This window comes from Saccopteryx bilineata, chromosome 1, assembly GCF_036850765.1.
Source record: "Saccopteryx bilineata isolate mSacBil1 chromosome 1, mSacBil1_pri_phased_curated, whole genome shotgun sequence".
Taxonomy (NCBI): domain Eukaryota; kingdom Metazoa; phylum Chordata; class Mammalia; order Chiroptera; family Emballonuridae; genus Saccopteryx; species Saccopteryx bilineata.
The window spans coordinates 303,674,434-303,701,416 of record NC_089490.1 but is presented as its reverse complement, the minus strand read 5'-3'; the positions used below and the strand labels follow the sequence as shown (position 1 = coordinate 303,701,416).

At 42.2% G+C, this 26,983-nt stretch overlaps 1 long non-coding RNA gene across 1 annotated transcript; it reads right to left on the bottom strand.

Annotated features, from left to right (window-relative positions):
- Positions 1 to 2,593: 2,593 nt before the first annotated feature.
- On the bottom strand, positions 2,594 to 23,933 carry LOC136320454 (uncharacterized). Its single transcript, XR_010728343.1, has 3 exons — positions 23,702 to 23,933; positions 6,832 to 6,949; positions 2,594 to 3,302 (listed from the first exon to the last, which is right to left on the bottom strand). It is a non-coding gene; the product is annotated as an uncharacterized lncRNA (long non-coding RNA).
- Between the last annotated feature and the right edge of the window lie 3,050 nt (positions 23,934 to 26,983).

Sequence of the window (26,983 nt, the reverse complement as noted above, 5' to 3'; positions counted from 1 at the left end):
GGCCTCCTCTGCATCACTCACCCCACCCCAGTGCGTCTGCAGCCTTTATAACTCTTTTCACTCAGTGTACCAATCTGCGTCTCATTAACTATTTGGCTCCTTAATACTTGACTTTAACCTACTCTTCTCAGCCTTCAAACTCTTCTACATGGCTCTAGTGATTGTTCTCCATTCCTGTGGTTTTAACTACTGCCTCAGTCCTGAAAACTATAAAAATATTTATTTTGAACTGAAACTTATTTTCCTGAGCTCCAGATCCTCATACATGATTACTTACTTTCAGGGGCTCTTTCACAAGCCTTCAAAATCAACATGTTCAAGCTCATATCCTACAAAATGACTCTCTTTCCTACTGTTTTGTTTTGATTGGTGGAACCTCTCCTTTCAAATGCCCATGCTAGCAACCTGGACTTGAAGTCCTACATCTTCCTCCATGCTCATGTATAATAACCAATTGCTCTCTTAGGTAGACCTAAGTAAGCGTTTCTTGAAAGAGGTAGACTTATGTAGTGGTTGGGAACAGAGTCCTCTGAGACAGACTGCATGTGTTTGAAGGCTGGCTTTGCCACTTATCAGCTGTTGACCTTGGCAAAGTTACTTATTTTCTTTGTCTTTTAAATTCCTCATACAAGTAAGATGATAATAATAGCATCTACTTCATAAAGTTTTTGGAAGGTTTAAACACCTACATGGAAATTACCTGTAGAGTGACCCACAGTAAGCATTTCAAACTGATCACTCATAATCATTTTCATATTATCATTAATTCATCACCACCTTCACAGCCTCTGCATCTATTCAGGTTTTTTTTTTCTATAGGGGCCTTTTCTTTTTTTTTTTCTTCCTATTTTCTTCTGTCACTAAGGCCTTTGTCACTTGGGGACCTGTGCTGGGATTGTGTTGGTGGGAGAGGTTAAGGCTGTCTCACAGCAGTCAGGCAGGAAGCTAAGGGGCATCAGTTATTTGACTTCTGAGAGAGGCCAGGTTAGGAAGTAAAAAGAGGTCCAAAAATCCTCAAGAGACGGAAGCAGGAAGCACTGAGTCTGAAGGGAAGAACTGGACAAACAGAATAAACTGAGCCAAATGAAATATTTGGAGGTAGCACAGGAATGGTTCCCAAGGCAAACCAGAAAATTGAATAAAGAGCAAATGCATTTCAGAGCAATAGTCTCCTAATTCAGTGCTTTGCAAGCTATGCTATACATTCCTGCCACCAGAGAAGCATTGATGAAGTGAGAAAGCAAAGACCCAGCCCTGAACAGATTGAATCAGAATCTTGAGATTAAGGTCTCAGCACTATTATTATTTTTAACTCCACAGGTAATTTGAATGTATAGCATATAGATAGGGTTGAGCACCACTGTCCTAACTAGTCTCCTGATTTTGATCATTTGCTTTTTTTGGAGACCATATCCATCTATAAGCACACACCTGATTTTCACCTGTTTTTTCTAAGGTAAAACCAGCCTTGTCAGATCAAGTTGAAAGTCTTTCAGTGGTTCCCCATCACCCCAAAAGACAAAAATTCCAATTCCTTAACATATGAAAGTTTTCCCTGATTATGTCCTTGTTTACTGCCTTGCCATCACTGTTTCCACCCACCTTTTCCACATACGCGTGATCTAGTGGCATGTTAGAGAACTTGAAGTTTCTACAACATGGTTTTTCCGAGGCCATTTCCTCTGCTGATAATATTTTTATCTTTCCTTATTAACCATGCACACTTCTACCTATCCTTCAAGTCTCAGCTGTGAGATGACCATTACCCTCCTTTCGAATCCTTCTTACCCACTCAGAGCAGAGTGACTCACTTCCTTTCCTGTTATCATCACACAAGATAGGTGTGATATTCAGTGATTATTTGTCATATTTGATCATATGAATCGTTTATGTACATACACATGTGGCTTCACCAGACTGAAATCATTCATGTCCAGGACCGTGTCTCTACCATGTGTATATTATCAACCTGTCATAGTTCCTCGCATATCATTGACATCAACCATTATTTCTTTAATAAATAAATAGATGAATAAATGAGAAGATGAATGAGTAAGCCTGTGTGGAGTGGAATATTGAGAGTACAGAAGAGCTTGAATAGATACTGACAGGCCTCATTTGCGAGGGTGTTTCATGCCAGATTTGGACTTCAGCTCACAGTAATTGGAGAACCATTGCCCATCCTAATATGCGAAGGTTGCCAGTTTGATCCTTGGTCAAGGTACGTATAGAAACAGATCAATGTTTCTGTCTGTCTCTCTTTCTCTCTCTCTAAAATTAACAATCCGTCAATAAAAGAAAACATTGGGTGACACAAGGTTTTTTTTCAAATTGTTGATGACCACTCTTGGGAACAGAAATTGGCCAATTTATTTTTGTGTTTTATATTACCCAGAGTCCTATAAGACAAATAAGAAAAAATTGTATATCAATTAGAAACAGAAACGTCCAAAAGAAATAGTGAGTTCCTTATCACAGAAAATGATCAAGAACACTCAATACTATTGTTCACAAGGGAATTCAAGGATTAGATCAGATATCCTTTCCAACCCTTGAAATTCTGTATTTTCTGATTGTCTCTGTGAATTTGAGAAAACAGTGCAACTCGCAGGTATAATGTCCAGCAGTTGGAGTTCCTGGACATAAAGCTGAGAACTCTCGAGGCTAGAAGTGGACTCTGAATATTGGGTGTCCAAACCCAGGGCCGTTTGTATTATTCCATGGTTACCCCAAAGAAAGACTGCCAACCAAGAAGTGGCTGCTCTGGATGAAGATGTCTCTGGGCCTCCCTAACCTGGGGACGTGAATGGAATATGTGGGGTGTCAGGGGGTCACAAAGAAGACAGCTCAGCCACCTTTCTGTTCCCTTTCTGTTCTCTCTTCTCAATATCCCCACTCTACAGGTGCCCTCTCTTAGCCTTAAAGATGAGCCCACCATGTCCTCATTCAGCAACAAGGTCTTCCACAAATCCTTTTTTCTCCAGCTCAGAATATCTTCTGCCTTCCATTCTTAAACTGATGAACAATGATGTGTCCCTCCACATGTGTTCTGGGTTCCATTTCCCTTCTCTCCTTCTGGGACATTGTTCCATCCTTGTTTCATACCTCCTGGTTTAAAACATTTAAAATGATTCTCATCCTGGCACAAAAATAAATCCCTCTGATACACTCAGCTTCTCTTCGCTGCCCAAACTTCTAAAGGGAGTGCTTTAATCTCACTCCCATTGACCCTGACCACATTCTTGTGCTTCACTCCTTCCTCTCAGTCCAGCTTTGGTCTCCGGATGCTCCTCTGAGAAACTCTGTGGAATGTAACAGGAAGAGGGTGAGATTTGAAGTCCAAAAACCTGGGCTCCATTCTTGGATCAGCCATTTACCATCTGAACCTCACTTTCTTCATGCCATTTGTTATGAGTACCAAGTGAGCTAATAGATAAGAGAGGCCCCCTCCCCCACCACACACACACTTGAGAAGCACTACACAGATGTTAGTGTCACTGAAACTGCTGTCACAAATATGACTGATGACATCTTGATCACTTGTTTCAGTGGCCATTTCCAAGTTCTCAATTGCCCCATTTCTTGGCTACATTCGAATTTGCTGGTCTTGTCCTCGACTCTTTATTTCCATGATTTTCTCTTCATTTGTTTCTAGGAAATTAACCTCTGCTGTCCAGTTCCCTCTCAGATCCTCTCCTTGACCTTAACAGTGACATGGCCATAAGTGGTCTTCTCCTTCCTGCTACTATTTTTTCATTTAGGAGTAAAGGAATAATTTCTCTCCTAAGGGTCCAACTATCTCCAACTACATTACCCACTCAGACTTCTCTCCTGAGCTTTGGTCCCAAGTTTGCAACTCTGCTGGGTTCCTCCATCTGGTTTTAAAAATCAATACATCTTTGTAGAGCCCCTGACAAAGCAGCCTAAGTCATGATTGCTCAGACCTGCAAAGGACTCGCACGGACCACCAGGGGCCAACCCCAACATGTCAATCAGAGAGAACAACCACTTTTAGATAGACTTCATGTTACAAATTGTAGCACCCATACCCAAGTAGATGGCATAGGCACTTGAATATTGTTAAAAAACATAATGGGTTGACAGTTCCTGGATGTGACCTCTCTGGGTTCTACATTTTTAACTCTTGAATATGTCTAGGACTAAACTCTATAAGCTAATTCCCTGGGTACTTCTCAAAGCTTCCCTGATGGGTAAACAATGAGTTCACCACAAGAGTAATGAGACCAATTTGCATCAAATAACATTTTCCTGGCCTGAGCCAAAGAAAACCACCCACCTGTTCCATCTGGCTCAGATAGTCTGTCTTTCTGGAAAATTCTGAATCACATCAAACTATAAAAACCCTTTCTTTATATCGCAGAAAATGCATGCACTCTTCCCATGTTTACCCGCTCCTGGGTTCTCTAATTTATCTCAGGGGCAGGTGTTTAATGAATGTTATTTTCTCACCCTGTTCCTCTTTCTCCAGTCTGTATATGCCAGGAGGTCAGGGACTCTGTGGTTCCCATGTTCATACTTTTAACACCATGCCTTACCCAGCCATCCCTATACAGACACAGCCATGTTAAACTGCACTTCTATTAAATTACGTACAAGAGGCCTATTTTGGAGTTATGGGAGTATCCAATTTTAAATAAGGCTCAGGTATGGTCCCTTCTTACACTGAATTGTGGGGTGTGATATTCATATAACATTTGGTAATGTATCTGGAAGTGCCAACCCCTGGTCCTCAGCCTAGAGCCCTAGACGTTGCTGTCTAGTCCCATCAGTGTGGTTGTCTGACCCCTTACCACCGACCAGGACCCTACTTGCCCCTTGGTATGGCAAGGTGACTGGGAACCAATGGTGTGCTGGAGACAGCTCTCCCAGGCCAGAGAGAATTTGTTTTACGCATCTCTTCCCAATTCTGCATTCAGCAATATCATGTTGGCAGCTTGAAATTGGCAATGTGGCCATACTTACACCATGGAAACTGGCAAACATGACAAATCGGGGCTTTTGTTTCCCCCAGAGAGCCAGCTGTAAACATTTACCAGCACACCACCACTGCCAACACCATTTCTGCTTATCTCTTGGCATCATTGGTGTCTTCTAATCCATAAATTTGAGCTCAAATATTACGTCTTCCTGGAGAGCCATTTTATCCGAAGTTATCCTCCACCCCAGTCACTTTCTATGATACCCTCCACTCTTTCCTTCGGAGCACATATTTCAATCTGTAACTACCTTGTGTGTGTGTTTTATGTATGGATCTATCATTCAGCTTTCTCACTAGAAATCTTGTCCTGTCTTGCCTTGTTTACTGCTACATTTCCTGCATCTCGTGCAGGCCCAGACTCATAGTGTGTGCTCAAGAAATATCTTCGTGATGGATGAATAGAAAGAATAATTGGTTCCAACAGCTCAGGCATCAGAAAGTCAAAACACAATTGTATGCTTGTCTGTGCCTCCCAATACACTCAGTGTTTCAAGAGTGTTCCACACAGCGTTCCCAGAACTTAGCACTGTGTCTAGATCAGGGGTTCCCAAACTACAGCCCGCGGGCCGCATGCGGCCCCCTGAGGCCATTTATCTGGCCCCCGCTGCACTTCTGGAAGGGGCACCTCTTTCATTGGTGGTCAGTGAGAGGAGCATAGTTCTCATTGAAATACTGGTCAGTTTGTTGATTTAAATTTACTTGTTCTTTATTTTAAATATTGTATTTGTTCCCGTTTTGTTTTTTTATTTTAAAATAAGTTATGTGCAGTGTGCATAGGGATTTGTTCATAGTTTTTTTTATAGTCCGGCCCTCCAATGGTCTGAGGGACAGTGAACTGGCCCCCTGTGTAAAAAGTTTGGGGACCCCTGGTCTAGATCATGGTAGATGCTCATTACATTATCAGGATGTATTATATAAATAGGTAAAATTAGGGACCATCCAGTTCATTTAGGTTTCCCTGTAACACCCCAGAGAACTCATTCTTTCCCTTCACCCACAACATAACAGTACTGTTTCTTCTGAGAACACAAAACCTCCAAGGCAGGAGGAGCTCCTCTCCCCCAGAACTGCTGAAATGGTGGGGGAGGGGGTGGGGGCAATCAACTGATTTCATCCAACCTGCATTTTCTTTTCTGACTGGGTCACAGCAATTCATTATGTCACCCTTAGGCAAGTCACCAAAAGGGAATGAGAGAGGCCATGGCCTCTGTCTCGTCCAGTGGGCTACAGCAAAGATAGCTTTCCTTGCATGGATGACTAGCTGTGAGCCACCTCTGCCCCAGCCTCCTGGAGAAGGCAAGGGAAGTTTTCTCAACGTTTTCCTGCCATGTGAATCACTGAATTATGCATGAGGCCAAACCCAGGGAACAGCAAATCGTTGTGGGATGGAGAGGTAGGTTTCGTGCAGAAAGGGAAAATCGAAACCTTACTTGCTGCCGTCCTTGTGAAGGATTCCCTCAGTTGATAATTAGTGTTATATTATCCCACATCTTTAATAGATTATTGATGTCTTTGGCAGTGATAGAATCCTAGTGTCGAGAGTAATTCTTTCTATTATGCTGCGCTGACTACACTCAAGTGAGGAAGCTTGGACACAGGGCCTGGGTGATCCAACTCTAATCAATTAGGTCCAGTCCTTCTCTGGGCATTGACATACAAGATGAAGGGAAGATGCATAGTCATGATTTGCATCTCAAAAGCAGAAGAGGCTGTAAGACTTGGCAAGCTTGACAGTAATACAGCTGAGGAGGTCTCTTTCCTTCATCTCGGGATAGAAGGTGCCACAGATCCTGCGGCCATGGTCTTAGTACTCACTGCAGTGTGTCACTCACCAAAGGCGACTGGCACTGTTCCCTATGGCAGAAATGGAAACAGTCGTCCTTGTCTTGGTTAGGATCACATCTTCCATCTTCGGGGTAGATTTTCTCCCTCTTTCCAGTTCCCATGTTCCTATGGGCGGTAATGCAATTCACAATTCCTCTAACTACCAAAATCAGACAAATAAGAGTTCAGTATGGGTCTGGAGTCTTCGGGTTTGAATTTTGGGCAGACAACAAAATTTCTGAACCACTCAGAGATGGCTATTGAGGTCAGATGTATGCATGTCATGGGAACCCAGCAAACCTCCAAGAGGGGCTGAGGGAGAGGAGCCCAGCTAGGGACCTACAAGCCCAGGTTTTTTCAAATTCAGACCCACATAGTCCTGCGATAATAGTCTTCTTCTGGAAAGCTTACACATGCGCAGTCAGTCACCTCCACTATCAGGAAAAGAGCATTGGTACTGAAGTAAAAATAAAAGGCTTGAGGCCTCGGTTTGATCATTTAGAAGCCATGTGACTTTAAATAAGTGGCTTCATCTCTCTGAACCTACTTTTTTCCCCCATCAGTGAAATGGGAACAATTATAAATGCCTGCACTCCTCCCAGAGTTTTCTGAGGGACAAATAAAATGAGATGAGGCATACAGGAGCCCTTTGTAGCCACATGCAAGATGTACTACGGGGGATGTTCACCCTGCTGGCACTCTTCCTTATTTCTAGAAGCAGAGTTCTCACCGTCTGGGAAAAATTCCTCCCTCAAAATGACCTCATTCATGGTTTCAATAAAAGAGGCCATGTTGCTACCCCATGAGTAGGTGTTTGACCAAAGCCAGGCCAGTCGTGACAACCCTATTTTGTGGCTGTCATAATGGACTGTGATGGCTTAGGGGGGGGGGCATTGAAACCCCAGAGAGGACTGAGAGCCCTTCCCCAAAGGTTTAAAATTGAATTTATTGGGGTGACAATGGTTAACATAATTATATAGTATCCGGGGCCCAATTCCACAGCACATTGTGGAACACCATATTGTATGCTCACTACCCCCAAAGTCAAGTCTTCGTCCATCAATATTCATCACCCATGCCCTCCTCCACTTCCTGGCCCCTGACCCGCAACCACCACACTGTAGTCTGTGTATAATGCGTTTTTCGTTTTTCTTTTTTTTCCTTTTTTTCTCAATCCCTCCACCACCACCCCACACTCAGCTCCCCGCGCCCCTGGCAGCTGTCAGCCTGCTCTCTATGTATGAGTCTGTCTCTATTTTGCTCCTTAGTTCACTTTATTCATTAGATTCCACATACGAGTGAAATCATATGGTACTTGTCTTTCTCTGATGGGCTTATTTCATTTAGCGTAATAATCTTCAAGTCCATCCATGCTGTCGCAAAAAGTAAGGTTTCCAAGATGTGTTATGGAATTGGGCACTGGATACTATATAAATATGTTTATCAGTTCCAGTAGTTTTTTAGTGGAATTTTTTTTTATAAATAAATTTTTATTTTAATGGGGTGACATCAATAAATTAGGGTACATATATTCAAAGAAAACATTTCCAGGTTATCTTGTCATTTAGTTCTGTTGCATACCCATCACCCAAAGAGAGATCGTCCTCCGTCACCTTCTATCCAGTTTTCTTTGTACCCCTCCCCCTCCCCCTCATTCCCTCCCCCAACCCCCTGAAACCACCACACTCCTGTCCATGTCTCTTAGTCTCGCTTTTATGTCCCACCAATGTATGGAATCCTGCAGTTCTTGTTTTTTTCTCATTCACTTATTTCACTCCGCATAATGTTATCAAGATTCCACCATTCTGCTGTAAGTGATCCGATGTCATCATTTCTTCTTGCTAAATAGTATACCATGGTGTATATGTGCCCCATCTTCTTTATCCAGTCTTCTATTTTTTTTACAGTGATTAAAAGCCTTTAAGCAAACTCTTGGCCAATACAGCAAGAATCCATAAAAGAGTAGTGTCCTTAACATGTTCACCAAGTCCGAGTTGGCCCCATCACCATGCCAAATCCCTGAAAAATGCAACCCAACCCCAGTTCAGTCTGTTAGGAGCTGTCACAGGGAGCAAGAGTCCAGGAAAAGTCCACATCCAGGAAAAGTCCGCATGGCACTGGAATTGTTGTCACCATTCTATACTTTGCAGCTCATGTCCAAGTCCCAATGACCACTGCTTCTAGCTGGTAATGATTCAGGTAGACTGGAAAAGCCATTTGCAGCATGCGTGGATATGGAGCTTCTGTTCTCCTTTGCCTAGAGAGATGAGAGCAGGTTGCTTTTCCCTGGAGCTCTGTGACTGTGGCATGGTAAAGAGAACCATGGGATACACTAAGCTGGGTGGCAAAGGTAGATTCATAATAGAAGTTGGCAAAAGGGGAAAGAGAGCTCTAAATTAGGAGTAGGTCCCAGCCTGAAATATGAGCGAGGCCTTGAGGTAGGAGGGATAAAGGAAACACTATATATTAAGCAAAGCAGCAGAAAATAGGACTATCAACACCCACGACAGAGATCTTTGACGGAAGAATAAAAAACGTGACTATTCAGGCAAAACATAGTTAAATGGCCCTTGTGCAAGTGAGATCAGTTTACCTGCTTCTTGGAAGAAATACCCTAGGCTCGTCCACAGTGTCGTAGATGGGGCCGACGGCCCTGGGCACCTTCAGCCTTCAGTGGCAAACCCCAGCTTTCTGGGCAAGGTTAGGTCATAGGTGGCTGGAGCAGGGCTGAAAGAGACTGACCCTTCCCTTAGAGGAGCGAGGGGGAAGCCTACCTTCCAGTGTTCCTGTTTCCTCACAGCAGAGGCATGTAAACCTGGCAGGCTTTAGCTCAATGACCTTCCTTTCCATTTAGTGGAATTTTTAGGATTCTCTATACACAGTATCATTTCATCTGTAAATAATGACAGTTTCACTTCTCCTTTTTAATTTGGATGCCTTTTATTACTTCATTTTTGTCTGATTGCTGTGGCTAGGACTTCTAGTATCATGATTAATAAGAGTGGTGATAATGGACATTTCTGTCTTGTTCCTGATCTTAAGGGAAACACTGGTTGGCTGTAGGTTTGTCATATATGGCCTTTATTATATTGAGGTATAGTCTCTTTATTCCATTTTGTTGTGAGTTTTTTAAGATAAATAGGGGCTAGTTTTTATCAAATGCTTTTTCTGATATGATCATGTGATTTTGATTCTGCAGTTTGTTTATGTTGTGTATCATGTTTCTTGATTTGCAGAGGTTGTACCAACCATGCATCTTCAGAGTAAGTCCCACTTGATCATGACGTATAATATTTTTAATGTATTGCTGGACCTGGTTTGCTAATATGTTGTTGAGAATTTTAGCATCTATGCTGTTCAGAAATATTGTCCTATATTTTTCTTTCTTTGTAGTGTCTTTATCTGGTTTAGAATTAGGATAATGCTGGCTTCATAAAATGAGTTGGGAGTCTACCTTCTTTTAATATTTTTTGGAATAATTTGGGAAAGAAAGGTGTTAATTCTTCTTTGAATATTTGCTAAAACTCACTGGCGAAAGAATCTGGTAAAGAAAGGGCTTTTGTTTGTTGGGAGGTTTTTTTGTTTGTTTGTTTGTTTGTTTTTTTAAATTACTGCTTCAATTTCACTGGCTGCAATCAGTCTATTCAGATTCTCTGATTCTTCCTGATTCAGTTTTAGAAGATTGTATGTTTCTAGGAATTTATTCATTTCATCCAGATATCCAATTTGTTGGCATATAGTTATTAGTAATACTTTCTTACAATCCTTTGTAATTTTTTGGTGTCAGTTATTACTTCTCTTCTTTCATCTCTGATTTATTTATTTGGGTCTTCTCTCACTCTTTCTCTTTTTGATGAGTCTTGTTAAAGGTTCATCAATCTTGTTTATCTTTTCAAAGAGCCAGCTCTTGGTTTCATTGATCTTTTGTATTTTTTAGACTTTATTTGTTTATTTCTGTTCTGATCTTTGTTATTTCTTTCCTGTACTCATTTTGGGCTCCGTTTGCTCTTCTTTTTCAAGTTACTTTCATTGTGAAGTTACCTTGTTCACTTAAGATTTTTCTTGTTTCTTGAGACAGGCCTACAATGCTATGAATTTCCTTCTTGGGGCCACTTTTGCTGTGTTCCATAGTTTTGGAATTTTTGTGTTCTCATTTTCCTTTCTTTTGAGGTAACTTTTGATTTGTTCCTTTATCTCATTGCTAACCCATTCATTGTTTAGTAATGTGTTATTTAGCCTCCATGTCTTAGTGTGCTTTTTTTTTCTTATGTTTGTTTTCTAGTTTCATATCATTATGTCAGAGACTATTCTCAATATGATTTCAATCTTCTTAAATTTATTAAAACTTACTATGTGTCCTAACATGTGGTTTGTTCTAGAAAATGTTCCATGGGCACTTGAAAAGTATGTATAGTCTGCTGCTTTGGGATGAAATACTGGGAAGATATCAATTAAATCCAGCTGATCTAATGTGTTGTTTAAGGCCACCATTTCCTTGTTGATTTTCTGTCTGGAAGAGCCATCCGCTGATGTCAAGGATGTGCTAAAATTTCCTACTATGACTGTATTGTGGTTGATATCGCTATCAAGATTTGCTTTGCATATTATGTGCTCTACACCGGGTCTGTAAATGTTTATAAGGATTACATCTTCTTGGATTGCTCCTTTTATCATTATGTAATGAACTTCTTTGTACCTTACTATAGACTTTGTGGGGTTTTTTGTTTTGTTTTGTTTTAATTTTTATTAACTTTTAATTTATTGTGGTGACATGGATTCAAGTGTCCCACTGAATATAGCTCCCTCACCCCCATACCTGTATCCTTTTTATACCCCTTTTGCCCCCCCTTTGTAACTCCCTCCCCCCTTCCCTCTAGGATTTGCTGTCCTGTTATCTATATCTCTGTGTTAGGTATATATAATTTCACTAATCCCTTTACCTTCTCTGAGCCCATCCTCTCATCCACCTTCCCTCTGACTGCTGTCCCTCTGCTGCCTGTGACCCCGTCTCTGCCTCAATTCTGTTCCTCAATTCACTTTGTTCATTAGATTCCACATACATGTGAGATCGTATAATATTTTTCTTTCTCTGCCTGGCTTATTTCACTTAGCATAATAATCTCCAGGTCCATCCTTGCTGTCACACGAAGTAAGATTTCCTTCTTTTTCACTGCCACGTAGTATTCCATTGTGTATATGTACCACCGCTTTTTAATCCACTTGTCCATTGACAGACACTTGGGCTGTTTCCAGATCTTGGCTATTGTAAACAATGCTGCAATAAACATGGGGGTGTATATCTTCTTTTGAATCAGTGATTTGTATTCTTAGGATATATTCCTAAAAGTGGGATAGCTGGGTCAAAGGGCAGTTACATTTTTAATTTTTTGAGGAAACCCCATACAGTTCTCCACAGTGGCTGCACCAGTCTACATTCCCACCAGCAGTACAGGAGGGTTCCCTTTTCTCCACACTCTTGTCAGCACTTATTGTGTGTTGTTTTGTTAATGTGCACCATTCTGACAGGTGTGAGGTGGTATCTTATTGTGGTTTTAATTTTCATTTCTCTGATGATTAGTGACATTGAACATTTTTTCATATGCCTATTGGCCATTTGTATTTCCTCTTTGGAAAATTGTCTATTCAGTTCTTTTGCCCATTTTTTAATTGCATTGTTTACCTTCCTGGTGTTGAGTTTTAGAAGTTCTTTATAAATTTTGGTTATTAACCCCATATTAAAGAATATGTTCTCCCATTGTGTGGGTTGTCTTTTAATTTTGCTCATGGTGTCTTTAGCTATGCAAAAGCTTTTTATTTTGATATAGTCCCATTTGTTCATCCTGTCCTTTATTTCACTTGTCTGTGGAGATAAATCAACAAAGATATTGTTACGAGAGATATCGGACAGTTTACTGCCTATGTTTTCTTCCAAGATGTTAATGGTTTCACAACTTACATTTAAGTCTTCTTTTCCATTTTGAGTTTATTTTTGTGAATGGTGTAAGTTGGTGGTCTAGTTTCATTTTTTTGCATGTACTTGTCTAATTTTCTCAACACCATTTATTAAAGAGACTGTCTTCACTTCGTTGCATGCTCTTACTTCCTTTGTCAAATATCAATTGACCATAAGGCATGGGTTTATTTCTGAGTTCTCTGTTCTGTTCCATTGATCTCTATGCCTGTTCTTATGCCAGGTTTTTGAGTACCAAGCTGTTTTGAGTACAATGGCCTTGTAGTATAACTTGATATCCAGAATTGTGATACCTCCCACTTTATTTCTCATTTTCAAGATTGCTGAGGCTATTCATGTTCTTTTTGGTTCTATATAAAATTTTTGAAATATTTGTTCTATATCTTTGAAGTATGCCATTGGTATTTTAATAGGAATTGCATTGAATTTATAGATTGCTTTGGGTAATATAGACATTTTAATACTGTTTATTATTCTTATCCAGGAACACATTATATGCTTCCACTTGTTTGTATCTTCCTTGATTTCTTTTATCAATGTTTTATAATTTTCCGAGTACAAGTCCTTTACCTCCTTGATTAAATTTATTCCTAGAAACTTTTTTGTTGTTGTTGCAATAGCGAAGGGGATTTTTTCCTTAATTTCTCTTTCAGACAGTTTATTGTTGGTGTATAAAAATGCTACAGATTTCTGAATATTAATTTTATATTCTGCCACCTTGCCAAATTCATTTATCAGGTCTAGTAGTTTTTAACTGAGATTTTAGGGCAGGGGTCAGAAATCTATGGCTTGCGAGTCAGATGTGGTTCTTTTGATGGCTGCATTGGGCTCACAGACAAATCTTTAATAAAAAAAATAACGTTAAAAATATAAAACATTCTCATGTATTAAAATCCATTCCTTTCCTATTGCTTATGTTCATGGTTGCGGGTGGCTGTAGCCAATCATAGCTGTCCTTTGGGACAACACCAAATTTTTATTGGATAATGCATAATGCAAACAGGTCGTTGTGAGGTCAGGAAGTAAACTTTTCTCTTTTTAATCAAGTAGTCAGCTAGCTAATTGCAGAAACCCTTTTGATGAAGATGGCTAAAAGAAAAAAAGATGAGGAGTATCGTACTTTTCAGTAGAAATGGACAGAGGAATTCGCCTTTGTGGAGAGAACAGATTCTGTAGTGTGTCTAATATGCAATGATAAAATTGCATCGATGAAATGGTCAAATAGAAAGCGGCACTTTGACACACGCCATACTACATTTGCATCGAAATATCTGGCGGGGGGACAACAGAAAGAAAGCATGTCAAGAACTACTGTGCAGAGTGCAAGCTAGTCAGCAGCAACTCCATGTTTGGACCCAACAAGGTGACTGGTATTTGGCTAGCTTTAGCAATTGTGAGAAACGGAAAGCCATTCACAAATGGGGAGTATGCCAAAACATTCATGCTTAATGTTGCTAGTGAACTTTTTGATGACTTTTCGGATAAAGACAAGATAATCAAACAAGTAAAAGACACGCCTCTGTTGGCAAGAACTGTTCACGATTGTACCATCATGATGGCAAATCAAATTGAGGCAACACAGTGAAGGACATAAATGCAGCACCATTCTTTTCTCTCGCTTTGGATGAGTCAACAGACGTAAGCCATTTATCCCAGTTTAGCGTGATTGCAAGGTATGCTGTCGGTGACACACTATGTGAGGAAAGTCTTGCTGTTTTGCCTATGAAAGAGACAAGAGGGGAGGATTTATTCAAGTCTTTCACTTAGTTCGCTAAAGAAAAGAATCTACTGATTGATAAACTTATTTCGGTGTGTACTGATGGTGCTCCGTGCATGGTGGGAAAAACAAAATTCGTAACACTTCCTCGTGAACATGAAGAGACCCATCCTAAGTTTTCACTGCATCCTATATCAGAAGGCGCTTTGTGCTCAGATGTGTGGTGAGCAGCTTGGTGAGGTGATGTCGCTGGTCATTCAAGTGGTCAACTTTATTGTTGCCCAAGCTTTAAATGATCACCAGTTTAAAATACTGCTGGATGAAGTTGGGAATAATTATTCTGGTCTGCTTCTGCACAGCAATGTGCGTTGGTTGTCAAGAGGGAAGGTGCTCAGCCGTTTCATGGCTTGTCTGAGCAAAATCTGGACTTTTCTTAAAATGAAAAATGTTGAGCATCCTGAGTTAGCTAACACTGAGTGGCTCCTGAAGCTCTACTCTCGTGGTCATGACTGAACATCTGAACTAGCTCAATGTGAAAATGCAAGGTGTTGGAAATAGTCTTATCCCTTCAACAAACAGTGTTTGCATTTGAAAACAAGCTGGAACTCTTCATCGCTGACATTGAAACAGGTCGTTTACTACACTTTGAAAAACTGGGAGAGTTTAAAGATGCATGTACAGCAAGTGACCCTGCTGAACATCTTGATCTCCAGCAGCTAGCGGGCTTCACATCTAATCTCCTATAGTCATTCAAAGCACACTTTGGAGAGAATTTCGTGAGTGCAGTCATCTTTTTAAGTTCATCACCCATCCACACAAGTGTGCAGTGGACAGCGCTGACCTGAGTTACATCTCTGGTGTCTCTGTCAGAGATTTTGAGCTACAAGTTGCTGACCTGAAGGCCTCAGACATGTGGGTGAATAAGTTCAAGTCACTGAATGAAGATTTGGAAAGACTTGTACAGCAGCAAGCAGAGTTGTTGAGCAAACACAAGTGGGGAGAAATGAAAAAACTTGAACCCGCGGACCAGCTGATTGTCAAAACTTGGATCGCGCTTTCCATCACATACCACACACTGCTGTGTGTGAGTATTGCTGTACTGACAATGTTTGGCTCTACGTATGCATGTGAGCAGTCTTTCTCACAGCTAAAGAACGTTAAGACCAACCTACGATCACATTTAACGGATGGAAGTCTCAACGCCTGCATGAAGCTTAACCTCACCACGTATCAACCAGACTACAAAGCCATCAGCAAAAGTCTAGTGCTTCATGCAACACCAGAAGTCGCATTAATGGTAAGAAGTACTTTATTCATCATTGGTTAGCAACAGCATAACAACATTATTAAAAAGAATTCAGAGACTTATTGTACTTTAAGTGTTGGTCGTACATAAAATGCACACATTTACTTGTATTTAGTGTTAAACATATTGTATGGCTCTCACAGAATTACATTTTAAAATATGTGGCGTTCATGGGTCTCTCAGCCAAAAATGTTCCCGACCCCTATTTTAGGGTTTTCTATGTACAGTCTAATGTCATCAAAAAACAATGACAGTTTTACTTCTTCTTTTCCAATTTGGATGCCTTTTATTTCTTCTTCTTGTCTGATTGCTGTGGCTAGGACTTCCAGAACTATATTGAATAAGAGTGGTGAAAGGGGGCACCCCTGCCTTGTTCCTGATCTTAAGGGGATTGTTTAAATTTTTGCCCATTGAGTACGATGTTGGCTGTGGGTTTGTCATAGATGGCCTTTATCATGTTGAGGTATGTTCCCTGTATCCTCACTTTGCTAAGAGTTTTTATCATAAATGGGTGTTGGATTTTATCAAATGCTTTTTCTGCTTCTATTGATATTATCATGTGATTTTTGTCCTTCCTTTTGTTTATGTGATGAATTACATTGATTGATTTGCAAATATTGTACCAGCCTTGCCTCCCCAGAATAAATTCCACTTGATCATGATGTATGATTTTTCCCATGTATTGCTGGATCTGGTTTGCTAATATTTTGTTGAGAATTTTAGCATCTAAGTTCATGAGGGTTATTGGCCTAAGTTTTCTTTCTTTATAGTGTCCTTACCTGGTTTTGGACTAAAGATTATGCTTGCCTCATAAATGGGGCTTGGAATTCTTTTCTCCTCTTGAATTTTTTGAAATAGCTTGAGAAGCATAGGTGTTTGTTCTTTGAATATTTGGAAAAATTCACTTGTGAAGACTTCTAGTCAAGGATTTTTGTTTGCTGGGAGTTTTTTGATAACTCTTTCTATTTCATTCATTGTAATCGGTCTGTTTAGGTTTTCTGATTCTTCCAGATTGAGTTTTGAAAGATTCTATGTTTCTAGGAATTTATCCATTTCACCTACATTGTCCAATTTTTTTGGCATACAGATCTTCATAGTATTTACTTACAATCCTTTGTATTTTTGTGGTGTCAGTTGTTACTTCTCCACTTTCATTTCTAATTTTATTTATTTGAGTCCTCTCTCTTTTTTTCTTGATGAGACTGGTTAAAGGTTCATCAATCTTGTTTACCTTTTTAAGAACCAGCTCTTGGTTTCATTGATCATCTGTATGTTTTTTTAACCTCTGTGTCATTTATTTCCACTCTGATCTTTATTATTTCCTTTCACTCCCTCTGGAATTTATTTGTTGTTCTTTTTCTAGTATTTTTAGATGCAGGGTTAAGTTGTTTATTTGAGCTTTTTCTTGCTTCTTAAGGTATGCCTGTAATGCTATGAACTTGCCTCTCAGGACTGCTTTTGCTGTGTCCCATAAATTTTGAGTTGTTGTATGCTCATTTCCATTTGTTTCAAGGAAATTTTTTATTCCTTCTTTGATCTTGTTGTTAAGCCATTTGTTATTTAATAACATGCTATTTAGCCTCCAACTGTTTGAATGTTTTTCAGTTTTTCTATTTTAGTTGCTTTCTAGTTTCATGCCATTGTGATCAGAGAATATGCTTGATATGATTTCAATCTTCTTAAATTTATTGAGACTTGTTTTAAGTCCTAACATGTGTTCTATCCTAGAGAATGTACCATCAGCACTTGAAAAGAATGTATATTTTGTTGCTTTGGGGTGAAAGGTTTTGAAGATATCTATTAAATCCAGTCGATCTAGTGCCGTGATGGTGAGTCTTTTTATAAAAACCACCCACTTTTGCAATGCTGGTCAACTTGGTCTCTCCTGACCACTAGTGGGCATTCCAGCTTTCATTGGGGCAGTAGCGGAGCAACAAAATGGCCCCACGATTGGCCGTGTGCAATGTCGTTCCTGTTGGGTATATTTATTCTCCACAATGGCTGGTGCCTGCTAGACTCCACCTTTGGGCGTGCTGCTTATGTAGGTAGTTGAGTCTAGGGTTGGTGCTGTTTGCCACCCACTACCAGTAGTGTTGGCTCTAGTTCTTCTTGGGTTGGTGTCAGTTGTTGTTGTAACTTGCTGTATGCTACCAGTCTGCAGTTACTGCACTTTTCCCTGTTTGTGCCTGCATTTTCTGTGTCTGGGTACTGTGAGAGGGGCCAATGTTTGTATAAGGATCAGCTTCCTCTTGTTTAGAAATAACATCAGCTCTGTAAAAGTCCCAATATCTGTAAGATTTGTCTCCACTTTTCAGTTTTTCTTCCTTCTCTTGCAGCTGCCTGGTCTTCCCACCGAGTCTTCTGTAGTAAGACTGTAGTGTGAGCTCAGATTGGCCTCACCTCACCAACCCGTCTACAGGTTGCACACTTGGTGGGTTAGGGCAGCTGAGGTTTTGAATACAATGTTTGTGGGACCCCCTACTTCAGGAGTCTCTTGGTCAGGAGCTCAGTACAGGTAATGTGGCCCCTACTCCAGAGCTTGATCCCTCAGCTACTTCTGGATACTCAAATTTCATTTCTCATCAACAATGTGAGCAGTAGGTTTGGATTGAGTGTGACTGACTGTCCCCTCTGTAGAAGTTCTTTCAGCTGTTGAGACCCCACTTTCAGGGAGGAAGACTGAGAGAGTCCTCTCCTGGGGCTGAATGTATCTCTCTCAAAGATGTCTAAGCCCCTCGACCAGATTTAACAATAGACTCAGAGGGACCCACATTTTAAATGTTCATGCTCCAAGCCTTTCTTCCTTCCCCTGTGAAATCTAGCCTAGCAGAACAAAATATCCAGCACCCAGGCAGGCTGACCATGAAGCTCCATCCTATCCAAAGTACATGAGCCACTGTGCCAGTGCTAATCACAGAGAGTGGAAGTTGCCTCATCTGGGCCAGGTGTGATGAGCTTTTCCTTAGGATACCATTCTAGGAAGGGTTGTTAGGTCCTGAACCAATGCTTTCCACAGCTGGCCCCTGGATGTGCAAGCCCCAGGCCTCCCAAGCAGGAACCCAGTGCAGACCAGTTAGGAACACTGCCCGTGACTGCACTGCCCCTTAGCAACCTTCTTGGTGCTACAAGCAAGTCAGAGTTTGTGTCTGCCTTTGCTGTGCCCAGGTGTACATGGAAATACCAGCTGTATACATAGGCTGGTTTTTACCCAATGCAGGACTGGGGGAAAGTCCGCTCAAACAGCCAACTTTCCCTGAGTCCTGCCTCTTACAGCCTCTGTCTGTTGGCTGCTTGTTAGGCTCAGCCACTAAAAAAGCTTCTCCTAGAGTCTAGAGCCTGTGGCAATTCAGGGATTAGAAAGGGTAGTTGGTGTGGCTCTGCCCCTCGGCCCCAGGTGTCAGTCTGTCCAGACTTTTTCACAGATTTCAGTAGGGTGTGGCCCCAGGGTTCTGGTGGTTGTGGCCTCTGAGACCCAGAGGTGTGGTCTGCCCTCTTTCTGGACAGATTCAACTGAGTCTCTGGTGAGGTGGAAGCATCAGTCATAGTCTCAGGAGAGTGTTGGGGGGAGCACTGGTCTCAACACCAGAAACTGAGTCACTGGCACAGCCCCTGCTTCCTGGCCTCTCAGAATGAACTGTCGCCATGTCTGGGGTAGGAGAGACTCCCGAGGGCAGAGCAGCTGCTTTTCCCCAGGCTGATGCCACTCAGAGGGGACTGTTCCATCCAAGAAAGATGGCAACTGCAGTACTGGAGAAGTACTCAGCACAGGGGTTACAGTTTTCATCCCCCACAGTGTCTCTCCCTGAGCCTCCAACTTTACACTCGCCTCCTGCTACTCCAGTCCTCTCAGCTCTCCCCTGCCAGAGCCCTGGGTAAGTTACTGTGAACAAGGTTTTCTGCGCAGACCCTTTAAAACTGAATCTGCGTCCAAGAGGTATGTCTCTTTCTCACATACAGAAACCTGGCTCTTTTCAAGCTAAATGCTGTCTGGGTGCCTCTTCTAGGCTCTGGGACTCTAAGGCTGGGGTCTGGTCCTGGGGCTGAGGACCCACACCTCTCAGGGCAATGCACCCCGCCATGAGAGTCCCTCCAGACCCTCAGCCCCTGCTTGCTCCTTGGAGCGGGGCAGCCCTTTCTGCGTCTCCACCCTTCCTACAGTCTCGGTGTGGCTTCTTCTGTGATCCTTGGTTACAGATTCCTCTTAGTTTAGTCCAAAGTTGGTTTTTCAAGATGATTATTCTTTTTTTTTTTTTTTTTGTATTTTTCTGAAGCCAGAAACGGGGAGAGACAGTCAGACAGACTCCTTCATACGCCCAACCGGGATCCACCCAGTACGCCCACCAGGGGCGATGCTCTGCCCACCAGGGAGCAATGCTCTGCCCCTCTGGGGCGCAGCTCTGTTGCGACCAGAGCCACTCTAGTGCCTAGGGCAGAGGCCAAGGAGCCATCCCCAGCGCCCGGGCCATCTTTGCTCCAATGGAGCCTCGGCTGCGGGAGGGGAAGAGAGAGACAGAGAGGAAGGAGAAGGGGAGGGGTGGAGAAGCAGATGGGCGCTTCTTCTGTGTGCCCTGGCCAGGAATTGAACTCGGGACTTCTACACACCAGGCTGACGCTCTACCACTGAGCCAACCAGCCAGGGCCTCAAGATGATTATTCTTGAAAATAATTAAGTTGTAATCCAATTTGGTCCTGGAATGTGGCAGTTGGAAAGTCTGCCTACTCTGTTGCCATCTTTCTTCCTCTAGACTTTGTTTTAAAGTCTATTTTGTCAGATATAAGTATTACTACACCAGCTCTTTTTTTTTTTCATTTCCATTTGCACGAAATATCTTTTTTATCCCTTTACTTTTAATCTGTGTGTGTGTTTCATTCTGAGGTGGGTCTCTGTAGACAGCATATATATGGATCTTGCTTCCCTATCCATTCAGCTACCCTATGTCTTTTCATTGGAACATTTAAGCTAATTACATTTAAAGTAATTATTGACAGATACATATTTATTGCCATTTTATTCTTTTAACTATGTTCCTCTTTTTCTTCTTCTCCTCCTTCACCTTCTTCTCTTTCTTCTTCTTGAAGCAGGCCCTTTAACATTTCTTGTAATACTGGTTTGATGGTAACAAGCTCTTTTAGCTTTTTCTTGTCTGAGTCTCTTTATTTCTTTTATTTCTTCTTGAATTTTAAATGGTAGCCTTGCTGGGTAATGTAGTCTTGGTTGCAGGTTTTTGCTTTTATTTACTTTGAGTATTTCATGCCAATCCCTTTTGGCCTGAAATGTTTCTGTTGAGACATAATCTGAGTCTTTCAAGAGCTTCCTTGTGACTGTTTTTCGCTTGCTGATTTTAAGATTTTTCTCTTTGTTTTTAACCTTTGTCATTTTAATTATGATGTCTCTTGGTGTGGAGCTCTTTGGGTCCATCTTATTTGGCACTTTGTGTGCATCCTGGATATGTATGTCTTTTTCCTTCACCAGTTAGGGAACTTTTTGGTCATTATTTCTTCAAATCAGTTCTTGATCCCTTGGTCTCTCTCTTCTACTTCTGGTACCCCTATGATGCAGACATTGTTATACTTCATGTTGTCTCAAAGGTCCCTTAAGCTATTCTCATTTTTTTTTAATTCTTTTTTCTTTTTGCTGCTCTGATCGAGTGTTTTTCCTACCTTGTCTTCCAAATTGCTGATTCAATCCTCTGCTTCATTCAACCTACTGTTTCTTAACTTAGTGAAGGAAAAAGACACACAAATCCAGGATGCACACATTGTGCCAGCCAAGATGAACCCAAAGAGGCCCACACCAAGAAATATTATAATTAAAATGGCAAATGTTAGAGACAAAGAAAAATATCTTAAAATCAGTAAGAGAAAAACAGTTACTTACAAGGGAGCTCCCAGAAAACTATCAGATTATTTCTCAACAGAAACATTTCAGACCAAAAGGGATTGGCATGAAATACTCAAAGTGATGAAAAGCAAGGTCCTACAATCAAGACTATTTTACCCAGCAAGGCTATCATTTTAACAATCCTTCCAGTGTATTCTTGATGTTGGATATTGTATTCTTTATTTCCAACTTGTTCCTTTTCATGGTTTCTATGTCTTCTTTTTTACATCTTTTCTATCTCTTTGTGGAAGTCCTCACTTTTATCTGTGAACATCCATATAACCATTACTTTGAATTCTATATCTGCCAAATTGCTTATTTCCATTTCAGTTAGCTTTTTTTTTCTGGAGATTTCTCTTGGTCTGTCACTTGGGGCCTGATTCTTTTTGTCTTCATTTTGGCTGCCTCTTTGTGTTTGTTTCTCTATATTAGATAGATCTGTGTTTCCCCGTCTTTGTGGAGTAGCCTTATGTATTAGGTGTTCTGGTGGGTCCAGTGGCACAGTCTCCTTTATCAAGATGAATGTCCCTTGTGTGGGTTATGTGGGTCCTTCTGTTGTATTTGAGTCTTGATTGTTATTGGCCTGTTGTGCCAATAGACTCACAGGTGGGCTGACTGTGAGGCTGTACTTCAGCCAAAGTGTGTGAGCTGCTGTGCAGGTGCTGACCCTAAGAAGTTGGTTTTGCCTAAGTTGGGTTTGGAGCCTGAAAAAAATCTCCTTTTGGATATGTTGCTTTTGAAGCTAACTGGATCCTGCTCTGATATTGCCTGATGCTGGCTACTGGGTGTGTTGGTTCTGGGCCTCTTGGGAGGGAACCTAGTGCAGGCCAATGTAAGATGCTGCCTGTGACTGGCCCTCAGCAACCTATCTGGAACTATAAGCAATCCACAGTTTGTGACTGCCTCTGCTGGGCACAGTTGGTATGCCTCCTTCTCCAAGGCCATGTCACCTGCTTTGTCCTTCCTTCACTCCATTAACAATTTGTGAGCTTTTTCATGTGCCAGGCACCCTCTCATATCTGTAGGTTCTGCATATAACCTAATGAAGACTTTTGGATGTTATCCTGTGGAAACTCACACAAGCACCTACTTTCGAGGTATACAGTCAGTGGGTTAAATCCGACTACTTATCTTGATGTTCTTGATTATTTATTGTATTTTTGGGGGAGGTAGCAGATATTTATGTAGTATTTGTTCAATCCTTCACAAATGGGGTAAGTTATAACTTACTAAAAATTGCTGAGCATTGACTGTCAGCTGGGAACTATTGAGGAAAAATAAAAGACACGCTTTTGCCCTTGAAAATGCACACAGTCTTGCTGAGCAAACAGCGCAAAACTAGAGAACAAGTCAGAAAAATTGAACCCGAAAGTTATGGGGCACAGATCATAAGGATGTTAAACAGCCAGCAGAGGAAAGTACTTGACAGACAAGGGTGTTAGGGTAGCATTTATACAGGATGGAACGTGCTGGAATCGTTTTGTTTGGCCAGCGCAATATTCAATTTTTTAAAAATTAGCTGTTATCTCTTCAAAATCAGAAGATCGAATATTTAAAAGAAAACAACACGGATTTCTGGTTTCTTTTGATAAATCAGGAAATTTGACAACAGTTTCACTTGGCAATAACCAGCTGGGATGGAATAAGTGCCACCCCATTTAGTATGGGCATCCACTCTTTGGTTATCACATTGCCAGCTTGGTACATTTAGATTCCTCAGCCTGTTTCCAAAGGCATTTGAATTTGCTCCCTAAAGCCCAATTTAGAGCTCAAAATGTCCCCCAAACCTCGAAGAAAGGATTTTAGGACCAACACATATCCAAAGCACCCCACACCAGCTGCACTGTGTGTCAGCACTCACTCACCTGGCTCCAGGTGAGCTGGAGCCCAGGGAAGGTGTCTGCATAGAAACATAAAGATGAAAGAACCCTTCAACAAGTCATCAACTACCAAACACCTACCACTCAGAGCTTTCTTCTTTTAATGTCTACATTTTTTTTTACCTTGTTGCATTTGAATGCAGATGATACAGGATAAAATCCCTCTGGCGGTCGCATGCACGGGAGTGCGCAGAAGTATTTATGAATCCTAAATGAAGCTGGCTGCAGAGCCCAGGAGCTCCAGCAGAGCGCCGGCCCCTGTGCCCACTGGAGTCTGATCTGTTACATGGGAAGCTGCGTTTGATATCTCATTTGTTGGCTGCGTTCCCCGCAAGCCCAGTGCTGTTTAGCCCATTTTCCCACAGCAGATGAAAAAGCAGGAGAGTCTGGCTGGGAAAAGAGGTAGGCCAATTCCCTCAAAATGCCCTGGAATGTTTGAAAAGGGAAATCCTAGGGCATGTGGAAGGTGCTGCCACCCTCTGGCTGGGTGTAGCATCGCACCCTGCTGAACCAAGTTGGCACCTTCGGAGGGGACTACCCAGTCCTCTACATCAACTTTTCTGAAGTTCTAGGATTGCAGGTGAGTCTAATGTGGCTTGGCTTTAATTTGGGGGTCCTTCGACAATACATTCTGTCTGCTTTTGCTTTTTTTCATTAGAAACTTCTCTTGGGCGAACCAAAAACCTTCACACACACGCCCCCCCCCACAACCCTGATTTAGGAGACACCCAACATGTAATCATGGCTGAAATCTGCCTCTTCCTGCTAGATATTCAGCCCACGCATGACAAAGACTTTGGCAAAATGATAGCAATCAGAAACTTGCTCTTCATAGACATAAAGGAGTCAGTCCATAGGTCTCCCCAATAATGATAGTCTACATGCATTAGCATATATTTTCTTGAGAGGAAAACTATCAGAGTCTGTCCCTAAAAGCAATTCATTCTATTTAAAGCTCTTCTGAAGCCCCCGAGAGGGACTCATCTTGGAGCTCTGCAGACACCACACTGAAACTAGTGAAAAACATTCAATTTGGAAACAATTTTACCTCGATATCTTTTTTGTGTGTGTGTCTTTTTTTTTTTTTTCTTTCTTCCTTTGTGAGTCAGCCCACTGCCTCTGCTCCTTCCCTGCCTGAAAGTAGTCTCGCCATGCCGCCTCCTGAGGTCACGGAAGCAGGAAAGGGGCTGCATCCCCAGAGTGTGGCGGGGAGAGGCCAAGGAGGAAGGGTGCCCCGTCTGTCTTCCGGTGGGGAGCCCTCGTTCACAGCAGAGGGGGGGTGTTGGGAAAGGCAGGCCACAGGAGCAGCATCTGAGGCAGCAGCGACACCGTCGCTGCAAACATATTGTTCTCCAGGAGGAAACTGCAGCTCTTTAAAACAGTGACAATATGAATGTTATGTCCTATCAGCCCATCCTCTGGCTAATAATAACATGTGGTAACCATATCAACAGCAAGAGAAAGGAAGAAAGAAAGTATTCCTTTGATTACATAAAATACCCAGGTATGTAGTATACTGTGCTGTTCACTCAGCTGGTAGGCAGGTGCTGCCTGAGACAGGGGTAAGTGGGTGGCAGGCCATGCATCTTCAGCCAAGCCAAGGCAGCTTTGCAGTCCAGGCTAGATCACTGGTAAATGCCTACTGTGTCTACAACCATGCATTGAATAGAAAATAAGCAGAATCAATAATGTTAAAATATACAGTTTTTGCTTCTAAAGAAGCTAACAAGCAAGTCAGTGATAAGCCACTTCCAAGTGTGAGTTGTCAATCCTCTCTGTAAGTGGACTCAGGAGAGAGAATCTGGGGGTCTCCTGCCCCCTTTTGGCGAGACACCCTTTCTGAGCCTCAGGTCCCTCGGATATAAAACGTGGGAGATGACGGTCAGTCCTGCATGCCCCATAAGCTTCTTGTGAGGAAGCAATAAAGGATGTGTGGCTCCCAAATCAATACTGCAATCCTTTTAAAGACAAAACAAAAAAGGTGTATGTGAAACTCAAAGATAAAGCACAGGTAACAACTGAGCTGCTGTTTTTGGAGGGTGCCGGTGCAGGGCTCACCCACTTTCTCAGCCTTTCCTTGCCCCGAGAGTGGCTTCTTAGGCACTGAGAAATCCCACTTAAGGACCAATGAGAAAATGTTTGAGATTGTGTATTATTATTTTTACTAATCATACAAACTAGCCATTTGTGGAGGTAATTGTAGGATTTGAGACAAGAGAGAGCTCAATGTGGGCTTCAGTGTTCAAACAGCAATAGGACAGGCTCTGACCCTTACAGGATGGCCAGTAGTCTGGCTGGGCAGAGGGAGTGGGGAGAGGCTTCCTGGCGAGGTTGTGGGTGTGCGCAAAGGCAGGGAGGTGAGAAAGATCCGTCCTCTGCAGGGGAGATAGGAACCTACCTGGTTGGAGCAGGACTCCTGTGCGCAGGCAGGGGAAGTGTGGGTGGTTACGGCAGAATCAGAGGTGATGTGTGGGGACTTCAGAGGCAGGTCTTGTGGAAGTAGCAGGCTGAGGAGTTCTCAGGGTGGGCAGTCTGAGTTTGCTATCTGACTCTAGTTAGGTTAACTCATTGCCTTGAACAGTCTTTGTTTGTTGGAGTTAAATTTCCCTCACAAAGAACCATTTGCCCTAGTGATGACAATCCTTTGTTGACTCCAGTCCTTAATTATCACCTCAGAGCTCTTCCTGTGTCCTGTTCTCCCCTGCCACTAACTGATGTGTGTGGTGGTGTTGGTCCCCAACATTCGTGTAAGCATCTCCTAATAGGTCTGTTGGCTCAGGATGTCAGGTCTCCTCAGACCTTGACCGAACACTCTTAGCCACAGTGTCCCCATTAGGGCCCTGTGCCTGTGGGGGGACTGTCCCTGCTCTGCCTTCTCCACTGCAGTCCCTTCATTGCCCAGGGATGATTGACCTTCCCTGCTCATCCACAAACACCTTGTTGTCTTGTCTTCTTTGAAATGCTTGACAGCAGCAAATGCCTGGGTCTAATAGCAAAATAATGAAATCAAATGAAAGCTCCCCAATTTCTCATCTGCTTGTTTTTGGTCTGGAGTGGTGCATGGCACACATTATTCAGAGAGGACTAGCTGTATTACCTGGAGCAGAAATCCTGTCTTTCAGGCCCTAATCTGGAGGGACGATTGCATGGAGCTGGATGACCCTGCCTAGGAGTCTGTGGGAACTGTGGGGGTGGAGGAAGGTTCACATTTGGTACTGGATCCAATGATTTCATCAAAGGAGCTTGTGTCTGCTGCACAGTCATAGGAAAGATCACTTCTCTGAGCCCAGTCCAAGAGGGAGAGGGTCTGGAAGGGTGGGGCAGACATGAACAGAGCCAGCAGGGAAGATGAGAAAAGTGAGTATGCAGACTGTCTGGATGGAGGGACTCCCGGCTGTGCCAGAG